Raw genomic sequence first — 24,176 nt, 5'->3', positions numbered from 1 at the left:
TTTCTGTCTTCTTAGGCAGCCTCTTTCCTGGTCCTCGTCTGTACCCATTGGTGTTTTCAGGTTGCTGGCTTCTCCTTTTTCCAGTTGGGATATATGAGGAACAAAAGGAAATCCTGGGGAACTTACCACTGTGAGGTTCCTTCTGTCCCAGATTCCTAGTTGATCTGCCTTCTTCTCTCCACCTTTATGAGTCTTCTCGGGTTTGTTTCATATGTAATGTCCAGGGGGTTTTAGTTTCCTTAGTGGGAAGAACAGGAAAAAGTATGTCTATTCCTTTTTTACTGAAGTAGAAGTTCTTCCTAGAACCATATTATTTGTTATTTGTTTCCCTCCAACCCCCAAAATTAAGCTCCCTAAGGGCAGGAGCTTTTTCTGTCTGGTTCGTTGATGCATGCCCAGACCTAAAATAGCACCTGACACATAGTGAGTTTCAATGAATATTTGTTCACTGACTGAAGTTAGAAATGTGGATTGACGCAGTAGAATGGAAAGCCTTGAATGCCAGTCTGAAGAGTGTCTGCTCTTGTAATATTTCAAAATCTGAATAATGTACTGGTTCATAGATTCAATCATTGTACAATAATATGGGAAGGGCAAGAAAACCAGGGTTTACTGGGAAGCCACTATGTATTAGGTGCTGTGCTAAGTGCTTTCATAAATCTTATTTCAGGTGAATACTGGACTCTACAAGGCCATGCAGGAGAGATCACCTACAGAGGTGACACCCAGCAAAATCTTGAAAGACTACTTGAGTAGTTTATAGTGATTTGAGGAATGAAAAATGAGGAAATGAAAACAGGATGAGGTAGAACTCTTTTCTTGACTGTGAAGGACCAGGAAAGACAAACAGTAGGGAGGATATAGACAGAGAGATTTAAAAATCCTATTTAAATACACTAATGTTCTATGAAGTGGGTAATGTTATCAAACCCAGGAGTCATATAGAAGAACTGATGGCCATACACAGCCAGGAAATGGCAGAATTTACTTTGAATGTTAGCTATTTCACTCCAAAGTCCATGTGCTTTTCATTTTACCACTCCTCCCCATACCCTGCCCCCCACAAAAAAAGGTTAAAAACATTTTTATTTGCATTAGAACAGTTTGCTTTCTAATAAAACGTTTCAATTACTCCTCACCAATAGGAAGCTGGCAATAATGCTTACTCATTGGCTATAGGAAGGAACTTCATACTGGTCTCATCTGGACCCTCTTAAAGTTTGTTTGCACTTGCACATCTGCTCCCTGCTTCAGGACTTCTGTCACTGGTCTGAGTTGTTCATTGCTTAGACATCTGCTTGCTCAAAAGACTGACTGTGGTGGAGGAATGCAATAGCTCTCTGTCCTTCCACTTGAGGATGTTTATTCATGTGTATAAAGCACCTGCCACGGGCGGATGACTGTGAGCTCATAGTTTCAGGAACTGTGTTTATCTCATCTTTGGGGATCAGTGCTCTCCTTGGCCAGCAGTTTTGTCTCTCAGAATGCTGGTCAGTGGGTCTCTTTATTCCTGGAGTCCAAACTGAAAATGAATCACCAGTATTTGTGTGTGTGTTTTTTAATAGTTTCAAATTCCATTTATTTCTTTTTAAAAATTCTATTTCTGGAAGCAGCTGTGACTCCATCAGTTGGGCTCCCATCTACCATATGGGAGGCTCCGGGTTCCCATCCTGGGGCCTCCTTGTGAAGGCAGGCTCACCCACACGCTGCGGAGCACTGCCCAGCCCACAAGTGCCGTGGAGAGCCAACTCAGCAAGGTGAGGCAACAAAAAGGGAGACAAGTAAAAACACAGAAGAGCGTACAGCAAATGGACACAGAGAGCAGACAACAAGCAAGCTGCAAGGGGGGAGGGAATGAAAAAAATTCTATTTCTAAGAAAATTCTTTAATTAGTTCTTCCTTCCTCCTTTCCCCTTTCCCCCTCTCCCACCCTGCTGTTTTTTTGCTGTCTGTATCTATTCCCTGTGTGATCTTCTGTATCTGTTTCTCTTTTTTTGTCTTCTCTTCTCGTTTTTCTCCTCTAGGATTTACCGGGATTCAATTCTAGGGACTTCTGATGTGGAGAGAGGCTCCCTGTCACTTGTGCCACCTCAGTTCCTGGTTTCTGTTGTACCTCGCCTTGACTTTCCTCTTCGTCTCTCTTTTTTTTGTTCACTTGTGCAGGCACTGGCTTGCTTCATGAGCACTCGGCTCGCTGCGTGGGGATGCTTCTTTTTTTTTAACCAGGAGGCCCTAGGGATCAAACCTGGGTCCTCCCGTATGGTAGGCGGAAAGCCCTTGAACCACGTCTTCTTTCCTCTTTAATCTGTTTTAATGGTTTATAAGCTTTAGCAATATTAGTGAGATCTACTGAATATGTTGACAGATAAAATGAAAGTAATTTTATTAAAGCAGTACACATATGACATAAAAGTGAAAGGAAAAAGTATATGGCAAATGAAATTTACACTTTATCATTGCCATAGTAAATGACATCATGTTGGTGATCACAGAGAAATGAGGGCAGACATGTTTCCAGTCTTCTAATGGTAAATAATTAGATGCATAACAAAAAAATATTAAGAAAGGCTATATGATAAAGAGATTAAAAACACATATATACTAAGATGTATTTTGGAACTAAGCTGTAATTTTCATACCAGTGTTTAAATTTTTAAATACTAATTAAACTAGCCAATTGTGCATAACTTCATTAGGAGAGGAGGAGCTTGTAATTAGGAAAGGCTTTCTTTCCTAATGAAGAAGAGGGGGGAGATTAATATGACTCCCTAGTTTGGAGCGTAACTAACTTACCACGCAGATGGAAGGAATGTAGGAAAAGACCAGATATCAGGGAGAAGAGGAAGAGTTCTGTATTAGGCATATTCAGTGTCAACTGTCTCTGGGTTAAGCAAAGAAAACAGTTGAAAAGAGTAATATGGTAACTCTTTTTTCTCTCCCTAATGCTGTTTACAGGCAAGTTATCATATTTAAATGAAGAACGTATGGAGAGCAAGGCATTTATAATACAAGACAAATGACAATGTTTTGCTAGACTGTGTAATAAATACCGTCTAATTTTCTCTTTAGCATCCATTTACTTTTCAGAGCCCTAGATCATATTCAGGGGATCACATTTTCCAACTGAGGAATTAGAAAAGAGGAAAATTAGATTTTATTAAATATTCCAATTGTTGTGAGCAAACCCTTTTCAAATAGCTGTTGGAATAGATTTAAATAGAAAAAAAAATAGGGGGAAACTGATGTGGCTCAAGTAATTGGGCTCCTACCTACCACATGGGAGGTCCCTGGTTCGGTTCCCTGTGCCTCCTGGAGAAGACGAGCAAGACAGCGAGCTGGCGCGTTGGGCAGGTACAGCAAGCTGATGCAACAAAGGAGACACAAGGAGGAAACACAATGAGAGACCCAATAAAAGCAGGGAGCTGAGGTGGTTCAAGTGATTGAGTGCCTTTCTCCCACATGGGAAGTCCCAGGTTGGGTTCCCAGTGCCTTCTAAAGAGAAGATGAGCACACACAGAGAGCACACAGTGAATGGACACAGAAGCAGACTGTGAGTACAAACAATGGTGTGGGGCAGGGAATAATAATAATAATAAAGTAAAGTCAACATGTATATACTTGCAATCAACACTGTAGAATATTTTCACTAATTTTGTAATATTAATATTTTATCAATATTATCAATATTTATTTTATCAATATCAATATTCAGCTGCTTCCCTGATTATCATTACCATTTTTTTAGTCATCTGATAATTCATATTTGTTGAACATTTTATAGGATGAAGGTTTAAATTGTTTTCTAAGAGTTAAGCCTTCTAATAGCTTCCTAAAAAGTAACTTGTAAGTTAATGTAGAGTTAATAACATAATTATTAATCTGTCATTTATATGACAGAAAATACAAACTGTAGAATTCTCACAATCAGCTTCCAGAAGTATGGCTTCTAGCATCATCTGAGGATAAATGTGAATGTTTACTTAAATAACTCAGTTAAGAATATCTTTAGGAGAAAAGATATTACATTTAGGTAGAAGTGGTAAAAATATTCCATTTAGAATGTTAAAATGAATTAACTGCACAGAATACTTTTCATAGTAAAACCCTTTCTTCATATAAAGTCCCAAACAGGGAACCAAGTATGTGAAACAGATGTTTGGAGTTGTTTTGCTTGAGTTGTGATGATCAATACAGGGCTAAGGATGCTGAAAACTCCTTGGAGAATACTACATAAACTGATATAAAGTGGTAAAGTAATGCAATATTAAGAGAAATATTTGAGGGAAGCGGATGTGGCTCAAGCTATTGGGCTCCAGTCTACCATATAGGAGGTCCGGGGTTCAATACCCAAGGCCTCCTGGTGAAGGCAAGCTGGCCCACGCAGAGTGCTGGCCTGCATAGAGTGCTGGCCTGTGCAGAATGCTGGCCCATGTGGAAAGCTGGCTCAGCAAGATGATGCAACTCAAAGAGACACAGAGGAGAGACAATAAGAGACACAGCCGACCAGGGAACAGAGATGGAGCAAGAGAATGATTGCCTCTCTGCCACTCCAGAAGGTCGCAGAATTGGTTCCCAGAGCCGCCTAAAGAAGAAACAAGCTGACACAGAAGAACACACAGCAAATGGACACAGAGAACATACAATGGAGGGAGGGGGGAGAAATAAATAAGTCTTAAAAATAAAAAATAAAGAGAAATATTTGAGTTTTCCTTTATTTTATTTTCATGCATATATATATTTATTAAATGTGTTTATATATTTTAAATATATTTTTATTACATAAGTCATAAACTTACAAAACAATCATGAACATGTGTAGAACCCTGATGTGTCTTTTTTTTAGAATTTATTTATTTATTCCCCCCCCCTTTCCCCTTCTCCCACCCTGCTGTTTTTGCTCTGTGTTGTCTTTTCTTCTCATTTTCTCTCCTCTAGGATTCAATCCTGGAGACCTTTGATAGAGACAGAAGTTCCCTGTCAATTACACCACCTCAGTTCCTGGTCTCTGCTGTGCTTCACCTTGACTCTCCCCTTGTCTCTCTTTTGTTGCATCATCATCTTGCTGTGTGACTCACTTGCGTGGAGTACTGGCTCACCATGTGGGCACTGGCTTACAAGGCAGACACTTGCACAGGCACTGGCTTGCCGTGCAGGCACACTTTCTCTTCTTCTTTTTCACCAGGGGGCCCCAGGGATCGAATCCAGGTCCTCTCATATGGTAGGCAGAAGCTCTATCACTTAAGTCACATCTGCTTCCCCTGATGTTTTTTAAATTAAAAGTTTATTATGTCAATGTTACACATTACTCAGTTAAAACAAGATTTTAACTACAATGACAATAAATCTGCTTTAGTTGGTGGTTGCACTGCCCCCCTTATTTTTGTTCATTCCTCAGTCTTGAGGGATTTGGAACAATGTCCACTTTGACTGCTTCAAGATGAGAAGGGATGTAGATATTATGGGACAGAGCAATGGAATTTTTTTTTTTTGCTTGCTATTGAAGATACTCCTTGCTTCTGTGATGCGGATGGTCCATCTCTTTGTTTTGTTAGTTGTCTAAGGCAGGCCTAAAGAACTAGAGAGTAGGAGTTGGCCACTTATCAGCTGGGTTTCAGGGTTCCACCAGGATAAGAATAGTCTGAGGGCTTTAAGTCTCTGCAAAATATACTTAAGAGGTATATTGAAAATTATAGGAAGTAGAAGAATCATGATTTATAAGAGAGTACAACTATGTTATTTTGGGGAAATGGCTTTTCATATAGTCCCAGATAGAACCTGCTGAGGGATTATTGATTTCATGCAGACTTGTGGCTTGCCAGTGGTGTCTGGACATCCCTAGGCCCCTCAGGAGCAATTTTGTTTGAGGCTTTGTTTACTATGGCATTTTGTGAAGTCTGGCTGAGACCTGTATATATGTATGGAATGTCTTCCCAACTCACTTTGAAATCTCTTAGTCATAAAATCTCTATTTTATTTAATATTTCTCCCTTTGGATCAAGGTTTTTCTCCAAATGCATCGCTAATTAACTGTTGGTAATAATCCCTTTGTGTTGGGGAGTCCCATCCTCAGGAGCTATGTCCCACATCAGGGGGACGTAGTGAGTCTATTTGCAGAGTTTAGCTTAGACAGAGACCATGCTTGAGTAACAAGGAGGTTTCAGGAGGTAACTCTTAAGCATTAATTATAACTAAGGAGAAGTGGACTTGGCCTAGTGGATAGGGCGTCCGTCTACCACATGGGAGGTCTGCAATTCAAATGCCGGGCTTCCTTGGCCCATGTGCTGCGCTGATGCACACAAGGAGTGCTGTGCCACGCAGGGGTGCCCCCCGCATAGGGGAGCCCCATGCACAAGGGGTGCGCCCCGTGAGGAGAGCTGCCCAGCACAAAAGAAAGTGCAGCCTGCCTAGGAATGGCACCACACACAAGGAGAGTGATGCAGCAAGATGACACAACAAAAAGAAACACAGATTCCTGGTGCCGCTGACAACAACAGAAGTGGACAAAAACAAGAACACGCAGCAAATGGACACAGAGAACAGACAATGGGGGGGGGAGGGAGAGAAATAAATAAAAAATAAATCTTTAAAAAAAAAATAACCAGGCTTAGTTTCATTATTACAGGAATAAAGTTCATAATCTCAATAAGGTTCATCGAAATTGCAGCCCCCTGATGTTGACTCATTAAACAGGCTATCAGTGACTTGGGACATCACTATTTAATCGCTTTATAGCTATAAAGTGTGGATTAAACCCATTTTTACAGAATTTGTCAAACACCTTCAAACAAAATATACCAGTTGCATTATTGTAAAGTATTCCCAGGTTTATTAGTCTTCCAAAAGGGTGCTGATGCAAAACACCAGAAATCTGTTGGTATTTATAAATGGTATTTATTTGGGGTAGAAGCTTACATTTGCCAGGCCATAAAGAGTAACTTACTTCCCTCACCAAAATCTGTTGCCATATGTTGGAGCAAGACAGCTGCCAATGTTTACAAGGTTTCAAGCTTCCTCTTCCTCTTGAGGCTCTGCGGTCCCAGCTTTTTCCAATATCATCTGTAGGGTGGGATAAGTCTCATCTCTCTTCCAGGGTTCGTTTCTCTCTGGGTTCAGCTGCCCTGCTCTCTCCACAAGGCCAGCTGTAGACTATCAGACTAACAGCTCATTCCTCTTCCCGGGGCCTCTGCCATGTTTAATGGAGCCTTCTCTCTTTCCTTATGTATCTGCTTCTATGTGTTTTTACTTCCCAGGTCTCCAATATCTAAACTACAACTTTCTCTTTTGCCATGTCATTTCCTTTCCTATTGATGTGGCCCAATCAAAGCCTTAATCATTATTTAATCAAGTAGAAGTGAAACCTCTGAATCCAAGCTAATATGCCCAGAGGAACAGAAGAGTTCACAAGCATAATCAATATCTATTTTTGGAATTCATAAACAATATCAGACTGTTGCACCAGGTTATATCTTATTCTGCAGTGAAAAAAACAAAAAGCAAACTTTAAATGTTTTGATATCTTTTGCTATCTGACAAAGAATATTTTAGATTTATACAGTGATCTGGTTAAAAAAGAAACTGTCAAAGAATCCTCAGTCAGTTTTGGAAATAATCATTGAGCACTACATTAAGCACTGCTCACTGAAAACATGACCTACATGCCCTTAGGGATGTGTATTCAGAAAATGGTTATTCAAAGTTTTATTTGACTCAGAGCTAGCAATGAATTTGAGCATCAGCCGCCATCAGTGCCAGTGCCAAGGGTGGCTTTGGGAGATGTAGCTCCCACCTTCGTTCTTTCCGTAAGCATCTCAAAACTTCTTAGTTGTTATAATAATAATAATAAAAAGTATCCTAGCAATGCAAATGCCACTTCAGGAAAAATCCCTAATTCTTCCCTTCTTCTCCAGCACTCCCACCATCCGCATTGCTGCTCCAAAGTCCATCCTATAAAGAAATTTTGTAGTTGCCACTGGCAGCTGTTATTTCTGAGGTTTAAGGTCATATAATACAGATCAATACCTGCCCATCAATGTTTTCTGGTTCTTGCCCTTTTCAAAAGCTATTTTCTCTTTGATGCCTAACACATTTATGCTTTTATCCTTTGTCTTTCACCTTAGGAATTTTGGAAACCATGTGGTAGAATGCAGTTACAGATATCATATTCGTTGGTCTTTTAACTATGCTGGCTTTCATATTTGCAGTGCAGTGGAACAATACGCGGTTGTACGGACAGTCCTCTTGTCCCCTTACATTGCGGGTAATGTTTTCAGGTTTTGGAATAGTGCTACCTGCATTTTCAGTTCTCCTTCCTCTTTCCCACTGCCTTTGCACCCTTTGGTTATCACTTTTGCTCCCTTCCCTCCCTATATCACTCCAGCACTGAATGACCAGAAGTCTGGGCTCTGACTTCCTTTGGCATCTTTTCCCAGCAAGGACAAGCTGGTTCAGGGATTGTGATGATCATAGTTACCTGACAATTCCAATGTGTAGAATGATAAATACAGAGACTCTGTCGTACTTTTTTCCTTTGGGCTTATTTGTTCAGAAAGAGTAATTTGTTCTACATTTACATGTGTATGTATTCTTTTAAAGAGTTTCCACTCATTTAAATGTTTAAATGATTTATCTAAAGCTTCATATTTTTCCAATTATATTTATTGCTGAAAGAACTAAATTGATAAGATTCAAATAAACTAGGTTAGTGTTCCCAGAGAAGTTTTTAGATATGGCAAAGTTTTCAGATATTTTCTGTACTAATGATCCGTGTTACTTTAAAAAGAACTAGGGGGGAAAAAGAGCTAAGATTTCTTTAAATTAGTTGAATTGTTTGATCAATATAAGTTGCTTTTTAGTCCTTCGCTTAAAAACTCAGCCATATTTGCAATAGTATCCTACAAGTCAATACATAGTGGAAAAATAAAACTCCCAGGGTTGAAAAAAGAAACTAACAGTGCTTAGGTTCATTTTACAAAGATTTTCGCATAAAAGGTGGACATGTGAAACAGAAGGTCCAAAGGATCTGATGAAAATGGCCATGATGGTCAGTTATAGGAGGGGCAATGCTGAGATTTGAGAGAAGAGATGTCAACAGAATGGGAGTGATGGACAAGTGAAGGTACTTGCTTTTCAAACATTACCAAGAATTATAGGAATGACAGGTATGGATAGATTTTATTCCTTAATGATATCAGTATTGGAATCCAATGACATAACAGTGGACTACAGAAAGAATTATGCTGACCAAGACTAAACCCTCAGAGAATTATAAAGAAATGAAAGGTTTCTTTTTGTTTTTTGTTTTTTGGGGGGGTCCAAAAGTACATTTCTAGGCTGTACTTCTCTCCTCAACTCCAGACTCATATATCCAAGTACATAGGCCATGGGTCCACTTTGCTGTCTGAAAGGTAACTCAAGTTTAAGATGTTAAAATCTGAGCTCCATCCTTAGCCCAATCTGCTTCTCCCATTGTCTCCTCCAATCTTCTAGATGCTTAGATCAAAATTTTGTTGTCACCTTTTGCACCTCTCACCAAATCCTATTGCTCTACCTTCAAAATAAATCCAGAATTTGATAGATTTTCACTGTCTCCACTGCTACTAGCTTTTTCAAGACACCATCATCTCTTGTCTCTCCTGTATCACAAACAGTACCACCATATCAGAAACAGTTCCATGGTATCACACAAGTCCAGGGGACATCATTTACATTGAATTCTAAGGCTAAATATCTCCCTGCTTCAGTTCTTGCTCACCTTCACTCTATTGACAACATAGCTGCCAGAGTCATTTTTTAAAAAGATAAGTCAAATCATGTCACTCTTCCATTCAAAATCCTCCAGTGGCTTCCATTTGTCAGAGAAGAAGTCAAACCCCTAACAGTGATCTTCAAGGCACCACATGATCTGACCTCCTACCCTCCTCTTATTTCCTCTGCTTTTCTCTCTTACCACTCTATGCCTCTGGCCTATTTGCTATTCCTTGGATTCAGCAATTAAATTCTTGACTGAAGGGGAGCAGATGTGACTCAAGCAGTTGAGCATCTGCTTCCCACATGGGAGGTCCAGGGTTCAGTCCCCCCCAAAAAACAAACAACAAGCAATCAAATGAATAAACCAACTCAGGGGAGCCGATATGGCTCAGTAGTTGAGTGATGGCTTTCCACATGCCAGGTCCTGGGTTCTGGGTCCCTGGCCCCAGTACCTAAAATAAATAAATAATTCTTGCCTGAAGACATCTGTGCTCGTTTTTTTCTCTGTGGCTTTTTACTGCCCTTCCTTCAGGTCTTCTTTCAAATATCACCTATCAGTGAGCCCTTCCCTGGCTACCCTATTTAAAAACAAACCTCCACCCTCCTTTGCTTTCACAGTTCTTGTCCATTTGATATGTTTTGTTCACATATATATCCCTTGTGCCTGCAACAGCAGTTAGCATATAATAGGTGCTCAACAAATTGTTGTTGAATGGATAAATGAATAAGTGAATGGGTTGGATGAGAGGTAAAGAGAGTTCAGAGATGATTTCTTATTTTTTACTTGAACAAAAGAATGAATGGTGGGCTATTTCCTGAGATATGGAAGGTTGCTAGAGAAACAGGATTTTTAGGACGAATTATACTTCAATTTGAGGTTTATTCAGTTTAAAATGCCTATCAGATATTCAGGTGTGTAAGCAGAGTTGGTCCTGTGGATATGGACTTGAGGACTGGGTCACAGCTAGAGATAATATTTAGAAGATGTCAGCATAAAGATGACATTTAAAGAAAAAGACTGGATATAATCTCTAGGGAGGGAGAGAGCTGAGGCAGACCACCTGGCATACCTTGATACTCTAATATTTTGTGTTTAATTGAAGGAGCCATCAAATGAAAATGAGGGATAGCCTGTGAGATATGGATAAAAGTGATATGTTGGGAAGTGGATGTGGCGCAAGCAATTGGGCTCCTGTCTACCATATTGGAAGTCCAGGGATCAATACCTGGGGTCTCCTGGGAAAAGCAAGCAGGCCCACATGGAGTGCTGACCCATGCAGAGTGCCACTCCGTGCAGGGGATGCAGCAAGATGATGCAACAAAAAGAGACACAGAGGAGAGACAATAAGAGACTTGGCAGACCAGGGAGCTAAGGTGACACAAGAGAATGATCATATGCAAAAGAATGAAAGAGGGTTACCATCTTATACCTTATACAAAAATCAACTCAAGATGGATCAGAGACCTAAACATAAGAGCCAAGACCATAAAGACCTTGGAAAACAATGTAAGGAAGCATCTACAGGACCTTGTAATAGGAAATGACTTCATGAACTTCACACCCAAAGTGCGAGCAGCAAAAGAACAAATAGATAAATGGGACCTCCTCAAAATTGAAGCCTTTTGCACCTCAAAGTCAAGAAAGTGAAAAGACAGCCTACCCAATGGGAGAAAATATTTGGTAACCAAAAATCTGATAGGAGACTAATATCCTGCATATATAAAGAAATCCTATATCTCGAAAATAAAAAGACAAACAACACATTTTAAAAATGGGCAAGAGATTTGTACAGACACTTCTCCAAAGAAGAAATACAAATGGCTAAAAAGCACATGAAAAGATGCTCAAAATCACTAGCTATTAGGGAAATGCAAATCAAAATTACAATGATATACCATCTTACTCCCATTAGACTGGCAGCTATTAAAAAAACAGAAGACTACAAGTATTGGAGAGGATGTGGAGGAATGGGAACACTCATCCACTGCTGGTAGGAATGCAGAAGGATCCTGCCATTCTGGAGGACAGTTTGGCAGTTCCTCAAAAACTAGCCATAGATTTGCCACATGACCCAATAATTCCACTGCTGGGTATATACCCAGAAGAACTGAAAACAAGGACACAAACTGATATATGCACAACAATGTTCATAGCAGCATTATTCACTATTGCCAAAAGTTGGAATCACCCCAAATGCCCATCAACAGATGAATGGACAAATAAAATGTGGTATATATGTACAATGGAATACTACTCAGATGTAAGAAGGAATACAGTACAAACACATGGAATAACATGGATGAACCTTGAGGACCTTATGTTGAGTGAAGCAAGGCAGGCACTGAAGGACAAATACTACATGATCTCTCTGATATGAAATAAGCAAACCAAGCTGTCTCAGAGAGCTAGAGACTGGATGATAGGTTTACAGGAAATTGGGGAGAAGAGGAAGGTTGTGAGCTGACACCTACATGGGTGAACTCTATGATAAAGTGGAGGTAAATAGTTGTAAAGGGAAGGGTTAAGACAGGGGCAAAGGGACACTATTGGGTGGGGCTTTGCAGACTTGAGGGGACTAGGGTTGGGAGGATGGGTCAGATGACCCAAGAAACTGGGAGGAGGGTTGGGGGAGCAGATGAACATGGGAGATTGTTGGGTATGTGGTTGAAACAATAATGGTGAGAAAACTCTTTTAGAGGAAAACTCTTTTAGAAAGGGTTACTTGTTTAAGGCGCTTAATGGGCAATTAATTAAAAAAAAAAAGGGACAGAGGAGAGATAATAAGAGACTTAGCAGACAAGGTAGCTGAGGTGGTACAAGAGAATGACTGCCTCTCTCCCACTCCGGAAGGTCCCAGGATCGGTTCCTGGAGCCACGTAATGAGAATACTAGAAGACACAGAAGAGCACACAGCGAATGGACACAGAAAGCAGACAATGGAGGGAGGGGGGAAAAATAATAATAAACATACCTTTAAAAAAAAAGTGATATCGTGGAAGCCAAGGGAGAAAGAGTAATTTAAGAAGGAAGGAGGGAAACGGACTTAGCGGTTCAAACCCCGGGCCTCCTTGACCCGTGTGGCGCTGGCCCATGCGCAGTGCTGATGCGCGCAAGGAGTGCGCCCGTAAGGAGAGCTGCCCAGCACGAAACAAGATGCAGCCTGCTCAGGAATGGCGCTGCCTACACTTCCCGTGCCGCTATCGACAACAGAAGCGGACAATGAAACAAGACGCAGCAAATAGAAACAAAGAACAGACAACCGGGGGAGGGGGGAATTAAATAAATAAATAAATCTTTAAAAAAAAAAAAAAAGAAGGAAGGAGAGGTTCAAATGGTAGGAATACCCACTAGATTTGGCAATATAGAGGTCATTGGTGTGCTTGCAAATAGTTTCAGTGGCTTGATGGGAATGGAAGTTATTTTTAGAATAGATTCAAGAGTAAATGAAAGTTTGAATTCAGACAGTGAGTGTAGACACTTGCTGAGGAGTAGAGAAATAGAGTCGTAGTTGGAGAGGTGTGGCATTAAGGGAGGTTTTTTAAAGACTACATACTATGTTTCTGTCCTAACTTATAAAAATAGGAAAGAGAAAGCAAACATGCAAAAGAGTTGATGCCTGTGGGGAGTCAAAAGGAATGGATTCAGAGCACAAATGAGAGTCTGATCTTTTGTGACACAGAACACTGTGGTTATAACAGAAGGGGAAGAGAAGATATGGATGTGGATGCAAGAAGGTTGAAGTGTTTGATGGTAGGGATATAAATAATTTCCTCTCTTTTCTCAGTGAAATATGAAACCAGGACTCATATGAGGTGAGTCCCTGGTTGAGGAAAGAGGAAGAGGCAATGTGTTAGGTCTGAGTAGAGAAGCTAAATAATATAAGCTTTGGAGGGAAAGAAACGTAGCAGTGTGCAGTAAGTGCTGACTCGAGATTTTAGTAATGAATTTAAAGCAAACCCAGTCAGCCTGGAAGTGAGATATTTGCCAGCCAGCCTCAGTTGCCTTGGTGCAAAAGTAGAGAAAGCAATAGTTGGGCTTAACCTGGATTGGGGTTGTGCCAAAATCATGCAACAGAGAAAGAGGAGAAATGGAGTTAAGACTGTGTGCAAATGCGTGTAATGATGGATCACAGATTCTAGGCTGAGTGAGGGTGGAAGTAAAGCTGGGGGTGGGGGGTGGAGAGTGCGAAGTTGTAAGATCTTGCTGAGTCTGAAGAACTGTTGCAGTGGCATCCCAGAGTAAGCACTCTCGAAGGTTCAGAGGTGGAGCTTAGAGTGAGAGGTGGATGCTTGAAGGTGAGATTTTGGAGGTGGTGCTATTATTGGTAATGATGAGATCTGTGTGTAACCTTGTGTGGTGGTTTGAAATTGCGTGTACCTCAGAAAAATATATTCTTAAATTTAATCCATTCCCATGAGTGTGAACCCATTGTAAGTAAGAGCTTTTCATGAGGCTACTTCAGTTAAGATGTGACCCACCTCATTCAGGATGGGTCTTAATCTTCTTACTTAAGTCCTTTATAAGTGGAATGAAATTCAAACAGAGACAGAAAGCCACAGGAGGCAAGAAGCTGAAAGAGAACTCAGAAGAGAAGGAAGAGACCAGGAGATGCTGCTATCTATCTACTTTGCCATGTGACAGAGGAACTGAGGATTGCTGGCAGCCAGCCTCAGAACCTGATAGTCTTTAGGGAGAAAGCATCGCTTTGATGGTGACTTAATTTGGATTTTCTTTTAGTTTCATAACCATAAGCAAATAAATTCCCATTGTTTAAGTCAGCCCATTTCATAGTATTTTCTTGAGCAGACTAGGAAACTAAAACACCTTGGAAGTGAAGGAAATGATCTTTGGAAGAGAGGTCAAGGAAAAGAGAGGCCAAGACTATTGATGGATCATCCACATGGACATGAAGTCCCCAAGATACAATCCTAGGAATTGGGGAGGAGAGTGCTCTGGTTATCCTTGAATGCTGAAGAACAATTGGGAGGTTGTACAAGGCAGAAATAAGGAGGAAAAGTAGGTAATAAAGCCCAAAGGTATGCATTTCAAAAGAGTTGAGGATTTTAGGGAGGAGAAAGACATGGTTAGAGAGTGACAATGGGGAGCAAGGAGGATATCCTGGCTCTGAGATTTGTTGGTTGTGTAAGAGAGAAATCAGAATTCACCTGAAAGGAATTCAGAGTTGTCTGGGTTCACTTAAATCACAGCAGCAAGGGATTATTTAGAGGTGAGATTGAGGATTTAAGAGAATATGCTGATTGTGGATCAGAAATTATCAAGGAAACATACATAGAGTTTTGGAGAATGAGGAAGGGTAGAGGATTGGATCCAATGAGGGGATGCTCATAGCAGTAGCAGCATGATGGGATTTCACCCAGAGGAACATGCAAATGATTGGATGGTATGAGGACCTTTGGTGATTGCTCCTTTCTTCATCTAAAGATGGTGTAGTACTTGGGCTGGTAGACTAAGGAGATAGAGGCACTTGTTCTTGCAAGTCTTCATGACCTGGCAGCATGAAAGTATGCTCAAGCAAGTATGAAATAAAAATGACTTAGTGATGTTTGCATCACTTTGTGAGTGTCTGTATGTACTAACATATTTATTTACCCAAATGAATTTTGTCCTTTAAATTTGGAATTAAGTTTATACTTTTAATCCAAAACTGTGCCATTGCCTCCTAGTCAGACTATATGTCATACTATTTTATAGTCATAGCTCATCTTTTATTAAAGACAGTATTACTACTTTGATCACTTAATCCACCAGAATTGACCCTAGATAAATCTTTAACTCTTCAAAAAAATCAAATTTATTATTAGTATGTATTTGTTATGATGTGGAGCCAGTTGCTACACAGTGCGTAGTGAGTACACCAGTTCAGGCACAACAGAGACTTTCAGCAAATAACTGCTTTCTTACTTACAGAGCACAAAAGGTCCAAAAGTGCAGGGGAAGATGTCCCATCATGGCTGGTTCCCTGCAGAAGCCAACTGCTATGGTCAGTATCAGGCACGGTGGCTCCGCATGCCCTGCTTCACTGTGGAGAGGATGAATGCCTGTGTTGCTTGAGTGTGAAGTGTTTATACACCCTGGGTGGGGGTAGGGGGACCCTGACACTGAGCAAAAAGCATCAAGCAAAGTATATAAAAAGTATCAAGCAAAATTTGTGCAGAGTCCCAACCTGATAAGCAGCTGGGGGCTACCTGTTCCCAGTTATGGGTTTAAAGTTCAGTTATACCATTACATCAGACTTATTGTCTTCTCCTGGCTATGGAATGGAAACATATTGAAACAGCTCCACACAGAGAAAAGGAGGGGGAGGAAGGCAAGGGCTGGGAGATGGCCACTGGCCTGTCCATGACTTCCCCGCATATGATCAGGGATACAGGAAAGAATGTGCCAACTTCTGAAGGTGACTGTAAATGAGGATCCCAAAAAAGTGTTGAGAAATCATATTTGTCAATAGCTAAATAGCTTTCCAAGGTAACTCCTTTGAAGATAATAGCACTCAATGGGCTTTTTCAGTTTTGGTATATTTGCTATTTAAAAATTAGTTGGCTGGGGAGCAGATGTAGCTCAAATGGTTGAGTGCCAGCTTCCCATGTACTAGGCCCTGGTGAGGCAGGTTAATATAGGGAAAAGGAAGGCTTGGGTCACAGCTGAAGATCCAGCAGCAACACAATCAACAGATCACATGAGACCCTGCTAGGAAACCTCCTGAGAAGAAGGCTGTTGAAAAGACCCTGCGATGGGAACCCGATTTGGCTCAAATGATACAGTGCCCGCCTACCACATGGGAGGTCCAGGGTTCAAAACCAGGGCCTCCTGACCCTTGTGATGAGCTGGCCCACATGCAGTGCTGATGCGTGCAAGGAGTGCCGTGCCACACAGGGGTGTCCCCAGCATAGGGGAGCCCTACATGCAAGAAGTGAGCCTGGTAAGGAGAGCCGCCCTGTGTGAAAAAAGTACAACTTGCCCAGAGTGGCACCGCACACACAGAGAGCTGACGCAGCAAGATAATGCAACAAAAAAGAGACACAGATTCCCGGTGCCGTTGACAAGAATACAAGCAGACATAGAAAAACACACAGCAAATGGACACAGAGAGCAGACAACTGGGGGGGGGGGGGGGATAAATAAATAAATAAATAAATCTTAAAAAAAAAAAAGATCCTGCGAGATCCTGGCCTTGAAAATCTCATTTGGAATGAGAGGGAAAGCCCTGGATACCCTGAAAATGCCTTACCATTGGCCCCCTGAGAAATGACAGGTAGGGCAACCAATCAGAACAGCAAACAGCTGGGGGGAGCAGGGCGGGGGAAGCACAGAGAGGAAAGACTTTAAAAAGCCCTGACCTGGGGTCATATGCGCAACTCAGCCTGCAATATGCCCATGGTCCATGCCTTAGACCATGTACTTCTCTTGTTTTTTAATAAGCTTTTTACTCCCTTGCCTACCCAATGGCGTGTCCTTAAATTCTTTTATGCGACAAAAGCCAAGAACCTAGAAGCCCAGAGCCATTTGGTAACATTATTTGGCAAGGAGGTCAGGAGACAGAGAGGCAAACGGCACTCCCCCGACCCCTGCTGAGGACGGGTGAGTTTTAATTAAAGCCTGTCTGTACCCTCCTTTGTTTTATTAGAGGCCCTGAGCTGAACTCCCAGGCCCCTGAGAACATTTGCCTGTAAGCTGTAGAATAATCTCTGCTTTTTTAACGTTCCTCTTAATGTCGGGTTTAACTATAGAACTTGGTCCCTGAGAGTGATCATGTGATGAACTCGCTTGTGCCTATCTCCTAAAACCTCTCAAAGTAGGCAAAAGAAAGGTCCCTAGCTAGTCCTTTCCTAGCAGGAAAGTCCTGTTTGGGAGCTGAGGTCTGGGAAATGGACCCAGATGTCTTTTAAGACCTCTGAGGCTCTAGGGATGCCCAGAGACATAAGGCTCTTGATTCCTGGAACATGGGGACAGCGAGCAAGGCTCCCAACCTCCAGGATGCTGGCTTGGTGAGCAATCCATCCAGCCAGGTCTAGCAGTGGGATGCCACCAAGACTATTCTCCCCCGGATAATGGGCAGCTTCTAATTGGGCCAATTTGCCTACTGATAGTCTAAAAAGAAAGAGGCTAATCTTTTCCTGCCACACCATGTGGCTGCAGTATGGCTGAGAGTGGGCCCTGTATGGAACCCTGAATTCCAGTTAAACCTGTGTAAGAGAGGACAGAACAGACAGATCTGAGGGCCAGAGACCATGTGGTCATGTCTCCTTAAAGGGGATGAGGAAATGCTCTACCAAACAGGTCAATTAAAGCTCAGGGTGGGAAGCAGACTTGGTCCAGTGGATGGAGCGTCCATCTACCACGTGGGGGTCCATGGTTCAAACCCCGGGCCTCCTTGACCTGTGTGGGCCTGGCCCACGTGTGGTGCTGATGCGCACAGGGAGTGCCGTGCCATGCAGGGGTGCCCCCTCATAGGGAAGCCCCACACGCAGGGAGTGTGCCCCATAGGGAGAGCTGCCCAGCACGAAAGAAGGTTTACCTGCCCAGGAGTGGCGCCAAAGCGTGTGTGGAGAGCTGACGCAGCAGGATGGCACGACACAGAGAGACACAGATTCCCATGCCGCTGACAACAGAAGCAGACAAAAGAGGAACACACAGCAAATGGACACAGAGAACAGACAACTGGGGCGGAGGGTGGGGGAGAAGGAGAGAGAAACAAACAAAAAATAAATCTTTTGAAAAAAGAGCTCAGGGAAATTACTCAGAGGTAGAACCTAAAATCTCAACCTTAAGGAAGCAGATGGGGCTCAACCAATGGGCTTCTGTCTGCCACTGGGAGGTCCTGGGTTCACTTCTCAGGGCCTCCTTGTGAAGGCAAGCTGGCCTGCACCCATGGAGCGCTGATGGCCAGCGCCCATGGAGAGCTGGTGCAGTGAGATGACGCAACAAAGGGAGACAAACAGACACAGAAGGCACAGCAAATGGACACAGAGAGCAGACAGCAAGCAAGCAGCAAGGGGGGAAGGAGATAAATAAATAAAATAAATCTTTTAAAAACACACACAAAAAACCCATTTATTTCAAAGAAAGCTGGTAGAGGCAATATAAATATCCTCTTGGTAGATCCTAGTGTTACCAGATTTTGTCTAGGTTCTTGACTATGTTGCAGAAATGAATTTCAAGAGCACATCAGGTGAGTTAGGTCATTAATTTATTCAGGTAGGGAGGGAAGAGAAATGGGAGAAAATAACAGATCATGGGTCCCAGGTAGAGAGGAAGGGGCTGAAAAGTGATAAAGTGGGCTGATTTACAGCAATTTCCCATTATAGATTATAAATGCCCAGGTTTTACTTGCATGATGACCATGGTAGAGGAAAAATGGCGAGAGCAGGGCACAGAAGGCAAGAACAGGTGTCCAAAGATGAGAGAGCTAGTTCAGGCCTTGCATCTGCTTTTGAACCATTAATTATTCTGCTCCTTTGCTAATGACAGGGGAGGAGTCCCAGCTGTTTGCTGTTTTGATTGATTACCCCACCCATCAATCCCTCGAGGGGCCCAATGATAACGTCCTTGGGGGAATATCTGGGGTTTCTCCTGGCTTCTGGAGGAAATCTTGTTCCGAAATCTTGATTTCTCTGGTTCTCCAACCCCCCTTAACTCCTGTTTAGAAACAGCCTTCTCAGTTTTCAACAACTGGAGACTGTGCCACCAAGATGGAGAAGGTCAGGAGGGACAGGCACAGGGTCTAGGACAGGTTCATCTTTTAACTGCCCCATTAAAGCCACCAGTCACCTCAGGGTTATCTGAATCCAGGCTCCATGTCAGCAGGAACCTGGCACAAACTGTCTTACCACATGGACCGCTGGGGCCTTGCCCCAGGGAAGGATGGAAGGGGTCTGAAGTAACATGTGAACCATCAACCAGAGTAGTGACCCTTGACATGGCAGATTAGATGATTAATTTTTTTAAAAAGATTATTTCTTTCTCTCTCCTCCCCCCCCCCCCCCCCGGTAGTCTGTTCTCTGTGTCTATTTTCTGCATCTTGTTTCTTTGTCCACTTCTGTTGTTGTCAGCAGCATGGGAATCTGTGTTTCTTTTTGTTGCGTCAGCTTGTTGCATCAGCTCTCCATGTGGGCGGCGCCATTCCTGGGCAGGCTGCACTTTCTTTCGCGCTGGGTGTATCTCCTTACGGGGCGCACTCCTTACGTGTGGGGCTCCCCTACGTGGGGTACACCCCTGCGTGGCAGGGCACTCCTTGCGCACATCAGCACTGTGTGTGGGCCAGCTCCATCCGGGTCAAGGAGGTCCGGGGTTTGAACCGCGGACCTCCCATGTGGTAGATGGGCGTCCTAACCACTGGGCCACGTCCTTTTCCCCCTAATTTTTTAATTAACATGGGAGCCAGTTATTCAATCCTAGCCTGCACTCTGGACCACTCTGACCTTGACTGTGCCTAATAAAGGGAGGGAATAGGGGATCAAGGTCTAGGGCATTTGCTAACCTCTCCCCTGTAAAATAAGGAACCTCCTCATATGCCATCAATTAAGACTTAAGAAAGAAAAATTTTCCTGTTTATTCCTAGCTCCTTGCCTATTCCCTTGTAACATTCCAATTCTTCCAGTGAAAAAAGCCTTACTCTTGCAGCCCCCAGAGCACCACAATTCATGTTTCACTGAGGGCAGAGCTTCTCTGGACCCCTTAACTACAAACTTAGCAGCCGTCCAGGGATCTTCCTGGAGGAACTAAGCTGGAGGGTCCTACGTGAGGTTTCTGCCATGGACAGACACTGGGAGCTTTGCATTAAGGTAATTTTATTTTATTTTAAAGATTTACTTATTTCTCTCCCCTTCCCACCCCCCACCCTGGTTGTCTGTTCTCTGAGTCTATTTGCTGCATCTTCTTCTTTGTCCGCTTCTGTTATTGTCAGTGGCACTGGAATCTGTGTTTCTTTTTGTTGCGTCATCTTGTGTCAGCTCTCTGTGTGTGCGGCACCATTCCTGGGCAGGCTGCACTTTCGTGCTGGGCAGGTCTCCTTACGTGGTGCACTCCTTGTGCATGGGGCTCCCCTACGCGGGGGACACCCCTGCGTGGCAGGGCACTCCTTGCACGTATCAGCACTGCGTGTGGGCCAGCTCCACACAGGTCAAGGAGGCCCTGGGATTTGAACCGCAGACCTCCCATGTGGTAGACGGACGCCCTAACCACTGGGCCAAGTCTGCTTCCCTAAGGTGAATTTAAAGGTAGGTCTTTTCATAAACTAAGCTCAATGTGTAAAATTTGCTCTTCTGTTCTAATCTGTGCTTGCTTTAATTTTTTCAGTCTGCTCATGCCTAGGAATTCATAAATCAGATTTAGGTTCACCTGTTACAAAGTGGATAATGATGAAAGGTAACCTAAAAATGAATCTTTAAATGTCTATAATATTTTGCAATTGAATTTGATGTATTAAAAAAATCACCTGGAATTAGTTCGACTGCTGGAAGAGCAGAAAAACTTAGCAGCATTAATGTTACTAATAAGATAGCTTTAATTGCTTAGTTAATAAACAAAAGTGCCCAATTTGTTCTAAAGTAAAAACAATTTGGAAACTGTAACTAAGAGTTAAGATCATTATATAGATGCCTTTATATTATAAAACATCAGATGGATAATATCTGAAGTTGCTATAACTGGGTGGATTTAGCCTAGAACCTACTACTGTGATGGTAATCTTAGACTAATTTACCTTCGTTTATGGTTACTTCAGGTCTAGCCATACCCTTGCTTATACTTGCATAGTAATGGTAATTATAAACTAAATTTACCTTTGATTATGATTATTTTGAGACTAGCTTACTAGTTTCACCTCGTCCTTGGACTTCACGTATTGTGATGATAATTCTAAATGGAGTTTGCCTTTGCTTATGGTTATTTCATGACTTCTGCCCCACCCCCATGATTCAGAGGAAGGCAAATTTAAGACACCCCTGTCTCTTGTCCTTCCACTGGCATTAATATTCCTGCTTTTTCTTGTGACTCCAGGTGTGGACTCGATTGCTGTCTGGTGGAATTTTCAACCCTCATGGCTGGACATCCACTCTTCTAGTGCATTGGCCGCTGGAGTCCTGTTATCTCCGAGGACTGGGGAGCAGGGGGCCTCCCACCTTGAGTGTTAATGTTCCTAAACGCAACAAGTCATGAGAAAAATCAGATTTTTCTGAAATGCCAATGACCTCAGTGAGTGTATATTGGAATTAGTCTTGTTCATCCAAGGTCTATCAAAATTAAAATGGGAAGTTAGCAAAGCTCTGAAGTAAAGGAAAATGTTGTAAATGGTATTATAAAGCATTGAGAACAATTTGGTTATAAGCCAGCAATTAAAGAACAAAATTCTCATGCAAAACAGCTTAGTCACAGTGCAAATCAGAGTAATCAGAAATAGCCTCCAAAGAGATCTTATGACTATAATGTTATTTTACAGTTAAACTTATTTTGTAAAAGAATGCAAATTAGAAGTAACATTAGTGAGTTGTGTGTTTGTGTCTAACTCTCTATTTGTGTTTGCCTATTTGTTCAGTGTATATCTTCATATATTGGGCTGGTAATATCAAATTAAAAAATGAAAATTCTTAAAAGAGCTCTATTCAAAATGTTAAAAATTAAATATGCAGTTATATTAATATAGCCTGTGCATGAATTCAAAATTATCTAATTCTGTATCCAAGTGTACCTGGTTTCTAGAAAGCCAAACAAGTAATATAGGCCCTAAAGGCTTGAAATATTCAGAAAGGATGTAGACTGAATGTGTATTCAAAGTTACATCCAGACAGATTGTGGGCAATATATTAATTCAGGCTTACCTGGAGGGTAGGCAAAATGTTAATTCAAGTTTACCTGGAATGTGGGGGATATATTAATTCAAAACCTATCTGGTACTCAACCAAACACTTAAAACTCTAAGAAACTAACAAAGAAAAGTCCTTTTTGCATAAAAGCATTGTTTGACTCCCCACTCCTATGTCTTCTGTGTAAAAGGGACCAGAAATCCTATTCAGGGCTCGACTTTTTGGACAGGAGTCCACCAGGCCCAGGTGGTCATAATAAATCTTCCTTCTCAGAATATTCCTGAGGCATAGCCTTCAATACATGATCATTGAATCCTTTCTGCTTCCATAACATTTCCTGGGACTTGTCCAGGATCACAGTGAAGGCCAGAGATGGCAGCATTTTGTTGCCTCTTTCAGATGCCTCTAAAATAATAGCTGGATTTCAGCTATTATAATGGTAATCTTAAACTAATTTACCTTTGTTTATGGCTACTTCACTAGATAGACATCTAGTGCTTACTACAGTGATGGTAATTATAACTTAAATCTACCTTTAATTATGGTTATTTCATAACTATGTTCACCTAGCCCCTAGACTTCCAACTATTGTGATGGTAATTATGAACTGAGGTAATTATGAACTTTGTTTATGGTTGCTGCAAGTCTGGCCCCACCCCTTGCCTCCGCTTATGGTTCTGAAGCAAAAAAAAAATTGTATCATAGCATTAAAAACATTTTGGTTATAAGCCATTAATTAAGAAAGCCACAAAGGGGTGAAACTGTGAACCCCTAGTCTGGAAAAGCCAGCAAAGGAAAGCCTTTAGGGAAATCTTTCAAGTGTTGTTTCACAGTTGAACTTGTTTTGTAAAAAAAGAAAAAGAAAAGGAAAATTTTAACCAACTAAGTTGTGTTTTCTGTCAAACTATTCATGTCTGCCTATTTACTCAGTGTATATCTTCCTGTATCAGGGTAATAATATCAAATTAACAAATAATTCTTTAAAAAACTCTATTCAAATTGTTAAAATTAAATATGCAGTTACATATGCAATAAATATTACTAGAACCCAAATTAGGCTAAGTGATATGGAAAGCTCATATAAACATCTGTATATAAAAACTATTAGGGGAATCGGCAGTGGCTCAATCAGTTGGGCTCCCGTCTACCATATGGGAGGCTCTGGGTTTGTGTACTGGGGCAGGCTTGCCTGCAAGTGCCATGGAGTGCCATCTAGTGCACGAGTGCTGCAGAGTGCTGACTCAGCAAGGTGACACAACAAAAACGGAGACAAAACACACACACACACACACAGAAGAGCGCACAGTGAATGGACACAGAGAGCAGACAGCAAGCAAGCCCAAAGGGGGGTGGGGGATTAAAAATAAAAATAAAAATAAATAAAAAATAAGGGGGCCAGGTTTGGCAGATTAAAACTCTGTCTTCTAGGCAGGGGAATAAAGTTGGCTTTTCCTGTAGTTCCCCATTTTAAACCTTTTAACAGCCTTAAATAAGGGTAATTACTAACCCTATTACCAAATTTCAGTAAGTAAAGGAAAAGTCCTTTAAAGCTATGAAAAAATCCTTACTAAATTATAATTAAAGCAAATTAAATAATTATAGTATAT

The 24,176-nt window shown here is 41.7% G+C and overlaps 1 long non-coding RNA gene across 1 annotated transcript; it reads left to right on the top strand.

The window, feature by feature from the left end:
- The first annotated feature begins 1,452 nt into the window (after positions 1–1,452).
- Positions 1,453–23,451, top strand: LOC139438695 (uncharacterized). The gene is made up of 5 exons (XR_011648406.1): positions 1,453–1,757; positions 2,025–3,550; positions 15,677–15,749; positions 20,390–20,550; positions 21,767–23,451. It is a non-coding gene; the product is annotated as an uncharacterized lncRNA (long non-coding RNA).
- The last annotated feature ends 725 nt before the right edge of the window (positions 23,452–24,176 follow it).

This window comes from Dasypus novemcinctus, chromosome 3 (assembly GCF_030445035.2).
Source record: "Dasypus novemcinctus isolate mDasNov1 chromosome 3, mDasNov1.1.hap2, whole genome shotgun sequence".
In the NCBI taxonomy this organism is placed as follows: domain Eukaryota; kingdom Metazoa; phylum Chordata; class Mammalia; order Cingulata; family Dasypodidae; genus Dasypus; species Dasypus novemcinctus.
This window is presented reverse-complemented; position numbering and strand designations above follow the sequence as displayed.